The following is a 12,926-nucleotide window of genomic DNA, read 5'->3' as shown; positions in this document are numbered from 1 at the left end:
TGTGCGAGTGAAGGACCCCTCTATAGCATTCTACAATGAGCAAATCCAGCCTATCATTCAACGTAGATGGGACAAGTTGAACACTCCTTTGCATATGGCTGCCTTTGCCTTGAATCCTAAGTGGTACAAGGCTAGATCGGGTAGACTGACACTGATTCAGGATGATGAGGTGAAGGCGGGTTTCTTTAGGTGCATAGAGAAGATGTTTGATTCCAGAGATGTCAGCACAATGCGCACTGAGTGGGGAAGATTTGCCACTCTTAGAGGTTATTCAGATGCGGCAAAGATGGATATAGACAGCATGGCACAGGAGGACCCACTTTTATGGTGGAATTGTCATGGCTCGAAATCTTTGACCACCACTCTAGCCATCTGTCTACTATCCCAGGTTTCCAGTTCTTCAGCTGCTAAGAGGAACTGGTCTACATATAGCTTCATCCACTCTCTTAAGAGGAACAGACTTACCTCTAAGAGATTGAGAAGCTTGTGGCTATACACAATGCTTTGCGTCTCATGGACCGCAAGACACTTGTGTACAAGGAGAGTCCAGCGGCACGATGGGATGTAGAGCCAGAGGAGCCTTCACAAATTGATGAGGATGATCCTACCACTTCAGATGCAGGGCTAGTTGGTGTGAGCTTGAGGGACCTTGATCCTCAGGAGTCCAGCAGTTCCAGTGAGGAGGAGTTCGCAGATGATTAGAGGCCTCCATTAGCTACATTTTGAGTTTTCAGTTTTGTCATTTTGTATTTGACTCTAGTCTCTTTTGTAATGCTATTGCTACATGTATTTGTATTTGGCTACTCATTGTAATGAAGAATCATGTAATCATCTTTATTATTATAGACTTTGCAATGGCATCAGATATTCGTATTTTCGTTTTCCTTTTTCGATATTCATATGATAGAAATGAGAAATCTCCAATTTGACAATTTCATTTGTCAAATTTTATTAACTTTTAGCAATTATTTACGTATTACTAATCTAAGTAATCTTGGTATTTCCTATAGTTTCATTTGAAATCTAATTCTTATACTGTTATACTGTTATACATCTTTTCAAAACTAGTTTTTCAAGTACTATATGTATATGTATAAGTATATGAGCACCACCACCCCGCCACCCCCCTGCCGTCCCCAAATTTAGACCCTTGGTCCCCCCGTCTCGGAGACGCGTCCCCCCGTCCCCGACGGCCGTGGAACACTGGGAATTTTCCATTATATGTTTATAATGAAAAATGCATTTGGATTACTTGCACGATCAACAATTTCTGCAAATATCTTTTTGCACTCTGATACTGGAATCATGGCTTAGCCTCTGGGTGCAAGGTTGGGTTCAAGCCTGGTTCACACCAAATTCAGAACACAAGGAGATCATTGGAAGTCGCCGAAATTGCTGGAAATCCCATTCTAATTGCCCAAAATCACCTAAATCATTGGTAAAAAATTTACGAAATCACCAAAAATTGATAACAATATAAAGTTTATGAAATTGCTGGAAATCATTGGTAGCGGGTTATGAACATAGTATTTTTTTAAAATCTTTTAGTCTTTAACAATATAAAGTTTATTTAGATTTTTTTTTATATATTTAGAAAATATCTAGTAAAATATGTTGTGTGTGTGTGTGTGTGTGTGTGTGTGGTGTGTGTGTGTGTGTGTGTGTGTGTGTGTGTGTGTGTGTGTGTGCGCGTGCATATATATGTGTGTGCATATATATGTAGTGTATGTATATATGTATATGTGTGTGTGTATGTCCAAGGGGGAAAAAAATTGGCGTTCTTACATACCCCAATCTGTACCCGTACCCAAATCAGCAACTTAGTTTTTGCATAAACACATATTTAGACCTATAATTCTACTTATTTATCAGCTTTATCTCTTAAGTAGCGTTGCTGATAATATTAATTTCCAGTTCTAATTTTTATTCTTTTTCTGCTTATTTTCTTCATCATTCGATTTTGATCCTTCATGGATTTGCTGCTTAATTAATCTTAGTCGGCCAATTAATCTGAGTCGGCCCTTCATTCATTTAATTTCTAACCACTTCTGATATTGTCACCCAAATCTTTAATTGATATAAATGCCACAATCTGATCTTTAAAGACTGCAATCTCATCTTGTAAAGGTTGTGATCTCATCATTGGTGGGGGTATGACAATCATGCTTATATCTTACAATTCCATATTTATACTCCTTGTCATGCTCATAACTATTATATTCTTACTTGTGCTTACATTGGGGAGCATCTTGCCTTTTTCTTATTACATGTGCTTTCATGATAACATCTTGCCTATATTCTTGCATGCTTATCATATGATGTTATTCTTTACCATGTTTACATGCCTTATCTTGATTATATATTTCACTCCTCTCCTCCAGTTCCTTGCATTATTTGTATGCAACCAATTGGAAGGAGGCATATCTCACTAACAAATCCTTTTGTAAGTTCTGTTTTGCAGTAATATTCTCATAGTCATTCCAATGTTTAGAAGATCTTTAAATATATCATCCACTTGATTAGAGTCCTTTTACATCAATGCTTAGTTAGAGTTTTACCACTTTCTGGATCAGGAGAAATCTCTTACCCTTCTCTTCTTTGCTTTTACTATGTTTGAGGATAGTTCTTTTTCAAAACGAGTTGTAGTTATACATATATGTGACCGATGTTATTCATAACAAAAAAAGAGAGATCTTTTTCAAAACAAGTTGTAATTATACAGATATTTAGCAGATGTTTTTTATTATAAAAGCAGCGTTAACGAGGGCACTGGCCCTTAACATAGCCAAAAGGCTATCAATAGAAGATTAACAGCAAGATCAAAATGAGAGACAATTTAACAGCAGTCTAGAAATAAAGCAACAGGGGGAGCACCCCATAAGTCCAGAGAGCTAAAGAGAACCAAAAAAAACATTAAAAACTAAACTAAGCCTCAAACTTGGGAGCTGGCTTCCGAAGCCCAGCCAGACCAAAACTAAGCCTAAAACTAGGGAGCTGGCTTACAAAGCCCAGCCAGACCAAGGACATTGTCCCAACCTTTAGTAGGGAACTTGTAGAGTTCCTTGCAAGTCCGTTTGTCCGCATCCTCATCCGCAGCCTTGTCCTGCAGCAAGCATAAAGTTGTAGCTGAGCTGTGAATAACTTTGATGCAAAATTTGTTGATGCTAACTAGTTGTTTATCACTTACATCCCATCTACTCTTCATATCCTTTATCTCTTTCTTCAAGACCTACAATTCAACATTCATCTCGTGGCTATCTAGGCAACTCCTCAGCTCCTGAACCTCATGCTTTAGGGCCTGTAATTCACCATCTTTGAGATGGTCCGACGGCTCAGCAATCTCTTCCAATTTCACATGTTGCTGATCCATTTCAGCAAAGTAACAGCACCTTTTTGCTTTTTTCTTGACTCCTTTTTTCTTAACACCTTTCTTTGCTTTGTCAATCTTTTCCATAACATCCCTCTTTTCAGATCATCCCCTTCTTTCTCCTCACCCCCCTTGTCACCAAAATCAGAAGTCGTTGCAATGAAAGGGTCCACCTTCTACAAAATTTCCTCCAGGGCCACTTCCTCCAATAATCAGCAGGGTCCACATTCCCTTTAGTCATATCTTGAGGGCCCAACAAAGGGCAAACATCACCTTCATTGCCAGCACCAATATCCCGTGCGTCCACATCCTTTTCCTCAAACACATTTAAGTTTCCACCATCCCCATCACCTCCTTCAGTTCCCTCTTCCATTTCAGTAACAGATTGCTTCTCCTCTTTTTTCCCTCCAACACCCCGAGAGGCAAGTCGTCATGACCTTCTCCTTCCCTCAATTTCCACATTAGGGTCATATTCGTCCGAATCCTCAGAGCTGGAGTTATCAATTATGATTTTTTTTCCTTTTTCCAGCAGATTTACCCTTACCCTAAGACAAATGGTTTTCCGCTCTTTGACAACAACATGGGAGGAAAAGGTAGGGGGGCTCAACTTTGCAATGGTCACAAAAGAAGAAGGGAGGGGCGTAGAAGCAAAGGCTTCAATGGAAAGTTGGAAAAATCTAGAGGGGGCAAAACCACTCACAAAGGCAAACATGGGGTGAGAAGCCTGCAAAGGGGGCTGAATCAACATAATGTTGCACAGAGCGCATAAGCCGAGTGGTAAGCATAAAGCCTATAAATCAAACCCTGGTGAAGCGGGATTGGGCTTTTGTCCTCATTTTTGGGGTCTAGGGCCTCGTTAATGAAGCTTTCCAGGGAATGTAGCAGGTAAAAAAGAAGGCAAATAAGATCATGGTGTTTGAAATGATTCAACAAACATGTGATAGTAGTAGTAAACTTTATGACAACCCTCAGGGGTAAAATATTTCATAATCATTAAACATACCAGATTCCACAGGTGTTGAAGCTCCTCTCTAGCAAAGCCACCCTACAACTTGACAGGGGCCTCCTTCCCCTTGAAGAATTTGTTAAGGTTGTCACTGTGGGCAACATGGCTAGACCGCTTCCATCTCCTGCCTTCCAGGGGAAGGCCAGTGGCTTGAGCAATGACCTCCTCAAGAACTTCAAAAGAGATACCCCTGATAACAACCCTTCGATTATTCCAAGACGTGGCAAACTGAATTGAGAGTTGTTCATCATTCCCCTAAGGTTTTCCAAAAACTCTGCCACTCCCCCATCCACACGGTAGTGCCAAACAACCAAGTCCTTAAAATCATCAAGCTTGTTGGGTTCAAAACGCACTTTGTCTCCTCCCATGGCCGAGTCGCAGAAATTACCAGCTGAGGTGCTACTAGAGATCGACATTAATTCTTTAGCAACAGGGAGAGCCAAAAAGAAACACTACCTTATTAAAATGATTTTAACCTAAACATAAATGTATTGATTTTTGAAATCATACAAGCCAGTAGGGGCATAATTAGTCCAATTAATCTTCGGACTGCATGGCGCCTACCAAAGGTAAATTCTACCTTGCACGAGGGCAATAAGCTTTGATATCGCCGTCTTGTTTTCGTGGCTTAAGAAATCATCATTATTCATATATCCACATGTCCAAGCAGGGTCATTTCTTTTCATGAGCACACAATCCCTCATAGGTGTCACATGAGTTCCAATGCAGTCAAACTACATCATCAATGGAAACAGAAAAAGGCAATACCAAGTCATGATGATGAGGCGGTCGCCACAAACTTCAATCCATTTGGAAGTCCACATCATGTAGCCCCCTTCCTCATACAGCACCAAGCTGGGCCATTTCAAATTCAAAAATTCCTGCCCCAAGGAGCACCTGCAACCCTACTGAAAAAGGCAGGTATGAATGAAGAATTGGTTATCCATGGGGTCTCCAATTGCAGTAATCTCCTTCTAGGAGTAACCGGACATCATTAGGTAAGGAGTTCATCCTTCGCCAACATCTCAATCCCTCAACAAGGAGACCAATTGCCGCAAGAGCATCGGCAACCTTATTTCCCTCTTTGCAAACATGGCGAATTTCAAAAGAGACAAACCCCAAAATAAGTATGAGGATGTCTATGATGATGCCATCAATAGTCCAATTGATCCGATTCAGCCCTTTAACAGCATCGATGACAAGTTTGGAATCACCCTCAATGACAATGGCACGAATGCCAATATAGAGGGCAATTCAAAGATCCCACACCAGGGCCATGCCTTCAACCTAATTACTGGTACAACCATTCAAGTTACCGGAAAAAGCCTCCACATACTCGCCAAGGTGTGACCTTAAGATTCCACCAACAGTGGCCAAATCTTGGGAATGTCTTACAGCACCATCAAAATTCAGATTGAAGTAAGGGGGGAGGGCAGTTGCCATTTGGTATTCATTCTTAACAGACGCTTAGTATTATCAAAGCCAGCAAAGGAGCAGGAAAGATCCCATTGCATAGCCACCTTAGTATCACAGATTGAAGGAGGGTTGGGGAGGGGTTTAAAAACCATTACCAAGAGATTTTCCAAAAGAAGCTTGAAGGACTTGAAAACCACCTCCACAGGGACTTCCACACCACTAAAGATCCTGCTATTTCGTTCCTTCAAGATACACCAACCCAAATGCAATGGGATTTGTTTCCATAATTGACGAATGAGGGGGTTAGTTGTCGAACCTCCCCATTCATTGATCAAGTGGGTCAAATCTTCGTTCATAGTCTAAAAGAGATTAAACTTCTGCTAAACCATCCCCCACAGGACTCTGGCAAAGGCACAATGCAGCAATAAGTGAGGGGCATTTTCTTCATCCATTTTACACATGACACACCTGTTAGAGAGCTGAAAACCTTTTTTGGTAAGATTATCTTGAGTGAGGATTTTGTTATGGAGGGCAAGTCCACTAGAAGAAATTGACTTTAGGAATGAGGTGAGGATTCCAAACCAAAGTCCACCAATTAGCAGTAACTGAGGCTGATCAAGGCAGCAAATGGGAATATGCTTCCAATTGTTGGAGGTGAGATAATCACAAACCCAAGGACCAAGAAGCAATAGCACATCCGGGTGTAGTCTTCTGAGAGAAGGGATAGAAGCCAACGGTTTATCCCCCAACCAGTTATCTTCCCAGAAGCGAATGTTTCTCCCATTGCCAATAAGCCACTTCAGGCCAAGAGAGATGATATCTCTGCATTTGAGAATGTTGTTCCAAATTTTGGAGCCCCGAGGGACACCATCTAGATTTAAAACTTTATATAATTTGTCCTGGCCGAGATATTTGGCACTCATAATGTGGCACCAATCAGCATTTTTGATAACCAACTCCCATCCCGTTTTAGCCATGACAGCTTTGTTAAACTATGATATTTTCCTTAATCCCAGTCCACCTTTAGCTCTCGAGTGGCAAACTTTGCCCCAACTGACCAAAGCCAACCTCTTCTTTTCTTCCATGCCAGTCCAAAGAAAGCTCCTTTGGATTCTGTCCAATTTCTCCGCCATAGAAGCCGAGATCTTGAATAAGGAGAGAAAATACACAGGTATTCCTTACAGGGAGGAAGCCAATAGCTGAAGTTTGCCCACATAACTGAGAAGTCTGCATTTCCATCCTGCAAGTTTCTTCTACATTCTTTCAAGGATAGAGTTCCAAAAGGAGTTAGAAACTTCCTTAACTGTGAGGGGTAATCTAAGATAAGTACTTTGGAGGGACACAATCTGACATCCCAAAATTCCCTTAATCTTATTTTGGAGTCTATCAATAGTATGGAAAAAATAAATATTGCTCTTATCTAATTGATGTGTTGGCCAAACATCTCTACATACTAATTGAGGAAGGTTTTCCACCCCCTGGCTTCCACGACCGAAGCCGCCCCAAAGAGAATAGTGTCATCAACAAACTGCTATAAAACAATAGGGGGGTCAGAGGAAGCAGGTTTGATCCCAAGTAAAGTTCTATTATTCACAAGGGGACTGAAATTTCTTCCAATAACTTCCACCAAAATAACAAAGAGGTAGGGGGACAGAGGATCACCTTGACGAATACCCCCAGAAGCTCCAAAAGTTTCTTTAGGGATACCATTGACAAGAACAGAATAATTGACAATAGGGATGCATTCCCTAATAAGATTAAGCAGTCTAACACCAACCCCAAGCTTCCTAAGGACATTGAACAAGAAGTCCCAATTGACTCTATCATAAGCCTTGGAAATATCAAGCTTCAAAACCATACATGGCTGGCGACATTTATCCATAGTGTGAATGACCTCATGAGTAGTGATAACAGCATCCAGGATTTGTCTTCCTGGAACAAAACCTTTATGGCTACGACTAATGAGATTGTCAAGGAAAGGCTTAATCCTGTTGACAAGGACTTTTGAAAAGATTTCGTAGACTGTGTTGCACAGACTAATCACTCTAAAGTCCTTGAGACGAGTGGATTCCTAGACTTTTGGAATCAAGGCAATGTAAGTGTTATTCAACCTCTTTAGTAGTCTGCATGTTCTGAAAAAATCCTTAGTAGCCATGATAACATCATGACCAACAATGTCCCAGAAGTCTTGGAAAAAGGACGAGGGAAAGGCATTTGGGCCTAGGGCTTTGTAAGCCCCCATAGAAAAGACCGCATTCCTCACCTCATCATTCATAACTGGGGCCATTATGACAGCATTATCTTCATCATTCAAGGAAGCAAGGAGGAATTGGAGTAGAGTGTCATCAGAAAAAGTATTTTTGTATCTGTTGTCAACAGACAATGGAAGTAATCTGAGGCCATAGCCCCAAGAAGATCATCATCTTTAATTTCCTGGTTCTAATCAATCATCAAACATGTAATCAAATTTCTCCTTCTGTGTCTACTAGCCAATCTATGAAAGAAAGTCGAGTTTCTATCCCCTTCCTTCAACCATTGCACTCTCGATTTCTGTTTCCAAAAGATTACCTCCCATTTGAGATTTTCCTTCCATTCCCTTCTAAGAGCTTCCTCTTCCCTATGAGTGGCTTCTAGGAGATCTCCTTAGGCAATCCCTGGATTGCAGACAATTTGTTGTTGAGTTCCTTTTTCCTGACAAAAATATTTCCAAAAGTGTTTTTATTCCACCCCCTCAAATTATGTCGAATCAAGTCCAATTTTTGAGCCACCAAAAACATAGGTGTACCCGTAACTAGAGTGTTCCACCATTTGATGATGCAATCCCTAAACTCAAGGTAAGATGTCCACATAATTTCATAGCGAAAGGGAAAACTACCCTTGGGGTGTCTAACTGGGCACACTAAGAGAATGGGATTGTGTCATAGCAATTTTTTTTGTTTTATAGCTTTCCAATGGATTCATTGAAAAAGGAATTAACAATGATCTACATTTTGGAAAAACACTTAATTTATATATTAATTGCTTGTTTTAATTTGACATGCGCTTAGTAGTTCACACACACATCAAATTGGGGACACATGTAATGGTAGAAAGTGCAAACTTGTGCCCTTTTCCCTTATGTTTTGGGTCCACTTTAATTAAAGTGTCCTTAATGCATAAACAAATCTACAAGTGGCATATGGTTGCACGAATTCAACTCATGCCAATACCATATCTGATCCCACTATCATTCATCCCAAAAAGTTTTGTTCTTGATACCTAGATCTCTCATTTGCCATCTTGGATCAATTCCACAAGAGCAAACTTGACCCCAACTCACTTCCACAATCACACATCTGAACCCTAAACCTATAAAATTCAAAATTCAAAGTCATTATTGAAAATTTCACCAGCACTCATGACCTGACCTAGCACATGTTTAGGTTGTTTTGAGGGTATGTTGTTGTATTTAAGAGCATCCATTCATTCATTTAAAAGGGTCTATGGGGAAATCTAAGACCATTGCCATAGAGCATTTATTAGAGCATTATAGTAGCATTGCATTGGCACACATCATTGTTGAACACCTACTTGTTGTCCTTCATCTTGATTCATTATCATTGAATCACTCCAACTACAGGTCTAATTGAGAAGAACCTGAGCCTCGCAATTTAATTCCCAAAGGTGTTCCAAAACACTACTTTCTCTTACAAAGATTGAAATAAAGGTGATATAACTCCAACAGTCCATTTTCTAAAATTTCAAATCATTTCCACACTCACAGATCTAAACCAAAGCAACAGAAAATCACTTTATGCCTTCCAAAACAATCATCAAATCAAACCATAAAATTCCATCATCAGATTACAAGGCAATTTCAATTATCAATCCCTCCTCATTTATCTAGGCTAATTATTGCTTGAGAAAACTCCAACAGTTCATTTCTTAAAAATTCAAATCATTTCCATACTCGCAGATCTAAACCAAAGCAACACAAAATGACTTTATGGCTTCCAAAACAATCATCAAATCAAACCCTAAAATTACATCATCAAATTCCAAGGTAATTTCAATTATCAGTCCCTCCTCATTTATCTTGGTTAATTATTACTTAATTGCTTTATTATTGCAATAAATAATTTAATGATTTTGTAAGTAGTGTTTTTCCCCTTGTAAAAATAAAATGAAGTCCACAAAATATCTAAGGAGTAAAATTAGGATCAATAATCCTACCATAGAAACCAAACTTAAATCTACCCAATAGGCCTCAACATGCCCCACTTCAATATGCAACATTTGTGGAGACTACAATCTAGAGTTAAATAATAATTGCAATACGCTTAAATGAGGTCTACGTTCCCAAACTCGCTCTTGCAGCAATTCTTAAAACCCTAAGATGAACCCTCTGTATGATGCCACGATGTTGTTCAGTTGTATTTCCAAGCGTAAGCCCACTTTGGTTAGTCGATTACCTTCACAATAACCCTTCTTCAGCCAATATTCTATCCCCACCCCAAGATTTCCAGGAAGTTTAGCCCCGCAAATATCAACAAGCTGCAGACTGTCTACAGTTTTAAAAGTTTTGACAAGTAGTGGCAATCCACGCCTCCAACCACGTTGTCGAGTGACCAAATAGTATAAAAAGAGAACAGAAGGCAATCCTTGAATTGAAATTTATGTGAAAAAACAAAAAGAACCCCTCCGAGAAAGCTGCTCAGATAATCATCGGAAAAATGAAAGAAAAGGAGCTGATGATGAAACTTTTCGGTAAAATGTACCAAAAAGGAAGCACACCCGAGTTTTTTCCTAAGATAAAAAATCTTGTCGATCAAGCAAACAGAAGAAAATATATAATTGTGAAGAAATTTTTCGACAACTGCTACAAATATTTACCCTTGAAAATTGCTACTATCAGTTCGCCTTTCTTCATAAGCTGCTTGTGTCGAGGGGGAAAAGATTGCATCCCCTGACTGCTAATTTTTTTTTAACTTATGCCCCTCGTTGTTTTTGTTGCTTTATAATCAAGCGACCACTTTTGCCGTGTTTGTTTGATGTTTCAATGACTGAAGGAAGGATTTGAATAACGCTGAGTAAGGAACTCTTAAATAGTTTTTAAGTAGTTGTTAATATTGGAATTTTTTTAATGGATTTTAATTACTAGCAAAGATGGTCCGATCTCTACTAATCAGTATATCTGAAGATAACTCTGGCAACCATTGCATTTACAGCATCAGCATCAGCAGTAGCTAGTACCCATTTAATATGAACTCGGGAAAAATGAGACGAAAATAATCTCAAGAACAAGCGAAACAGAATAAACAAAAAATCATTTCACAGTTCAAAATATCTCTACGTGAAGAAACAAATAGGAATCTAACACTAATTTTAGAATAATATCATATATGAAAACAACCATAAATAAAACCACAATAACAATGCCTTCATTCAACAGATAACAACACAGAATTGTTTTAAAACAAAGTAAAACGTAACAAAAATTGATCCGACCGCGTACATAGAAAACCTCACTGAAACCATGGCAAGTGGCTTACCTCAAGACTGAACAAATTGTGTCCTGCTGTCAACGATGCCGATGAGGAAAAATGGACATAGTTTGAGGAAAATTATTACGAAACCCTATATTTTTAAATGAGACTAAACAAAAATAATCTCCGAATGGCTGCTGCTTCAATCTATTCACGAACAAAAAGTAGATCTGGAATTATCGGGGTTTCCCAGTTAAAGGATTATAGAGTTCGAGACAAGAATTTTGCAGCCTTTTAAACAATAAATTTGCTTGCGAGTTACGATTTTGTTTTAAGTCGTGAGGCGAGGAATATTTTCATCTCACTGGAAATTGTTTTCCACGCGGGAGCTGGAAAAAATATAGCCCATGGGAAGAAAAAAGTTAGTTTTTTTAATTTCAAAATAATGAAAAAAATCTTTATCAATATCTTATAAAAAGCAGAGTATTATTTTATTATTATTAGTTCTGCCAATGGAGGATTAGTTCCTCTCAAGTAGGATATTATTGCATTCATTTAATTCAATTTTTTATTTAATTTAGTCAATCAATGTGCAGAGTTAAAAGTTTGAATAAATATTTTATGATCTTTAATTAAATTTTTATTTAATGACTTCAAGAAAAAGCATTTGTCTATTTTTTTATTGATTACAACAACTAAAAAAAATACACAATTATATGTATTCTGAGACCAAAAGCAAAAACAAAATAATTGTGCTTGTTGCATCGTACTCAACCACTTGCCCTTACCCATCCTTTTCCCCCTCATTGTTTGATGACAATATTACTAATAATTGGGGTCTACCTGGCTCTTATGCCAAATTTGACAACACTAAAAGGATGCTAAGAAGGATTAATAGATGGTGTCTACCTAGGTTGGGGTAGTTTAAGTTGAATTTTGATGTGTTGCAAGACAATCCTTGGTTGAGGCAATTAGGGGGAGGGTCATAAGGATGCATATGAGGGAAAATGTGACAACTTACTCTAGGAATTTGAAGGGAAGTACAAACAACCAAGCTAAAGGGATGGCCTTACATTGGGGCTTAAAAGTTGCCCTCTCAATCGGATTGAAGGCTTTAATCATTGAAGGTGATTACAGACTCATAACTGGTGTGGTTAAGGGACTGAACAAGGTTAATTGGTCTATTGAAAGGGTGATCGAAGAAATCCACAAATTTCTTCTCAGATTGGAGCACTTTGAAATTGGTCACGTCTATAGAGAGGGCAACATGGTTGTTGATGCTCTGGTAGCATTGGGATTCCAAAATGAAGGATTGAGATACTGGAGGAGGAAGGATTCCCTCCCAAATAATGTTCAAATACTTCAGTGTGGAGAGTCCCTGGCATTGGATTCAAATGGCTAACATCCATCTCTTTCGGAGTGGACTTTTGCAGCACCTAACCGTTTGGGCTGAGGACTACAAGTTTGAATGCCAATGGCAGGAAAATCTGAACAAGGTGATGAGTTGTTCGAGGATGATGTGGAATCAGCTGATGTGGACTTCTAGGCGAGTGTGAATAGTCATGTTGAAAATGGCAGTTCCTTTTCACTGATGTGGCATTGGGTCCATCATTTGTGTCACATGAGCCTTTTAGTTTGCTACGATATGATGCACTAGCATCATTGTAGTGAG

The 12,926-nt window shown here is 39.0% G+C and overlaps 1 protein-coding gene across 3 annotated transcripts in view; it reads right to left on the bottom strand.

The window, feature by feature from the left end:
* The window catches only part of LOC131042646 (DEAD-box ATP-dependent RNA helicase 38), a 40,901-nt gene extending 29,213 nt beyond the window's left edge, over positions 1 to 11,688 (bottom strand). The window contains exon 1 of one of the 3 annotated variants that reach the window (XR_009372057.1): positions 11,321 to 11,664. The gene's annotated coding sequence lies outside the window, so the exon portion shown is untranslated. Of the gene's footprint in view, positions 1 to 11,320 lie in introns of all 3 variants that reach the window. The other 2 variants (XM_057975965.2, XM_057975964.2) reach the window with 2 other exon arrangements.
* Between the last annotated feature and the right edge of the window lie 1,238 nt (positions 11,689 to 12,926).

This window comes from Cryptomeria japonica, chromosome 3 (assembly GCF_030272615.1).
Source record: "Cryptomeria japonica chromosome 3, Sugi_1.0, whole genome shotgun sequence".
Classification (NCBI taxonomy): Eukaryota; Viridiplantae; Streptophyta; class Pinopsida; order Cupressales; family Cupressaceae; genus Cryptomeria; species Cryptomeria japonica.
Note: the sequence above shows the minus strand (reverse complement) of the source record. Positions and strands in the feature narration are given on the sequence as shown.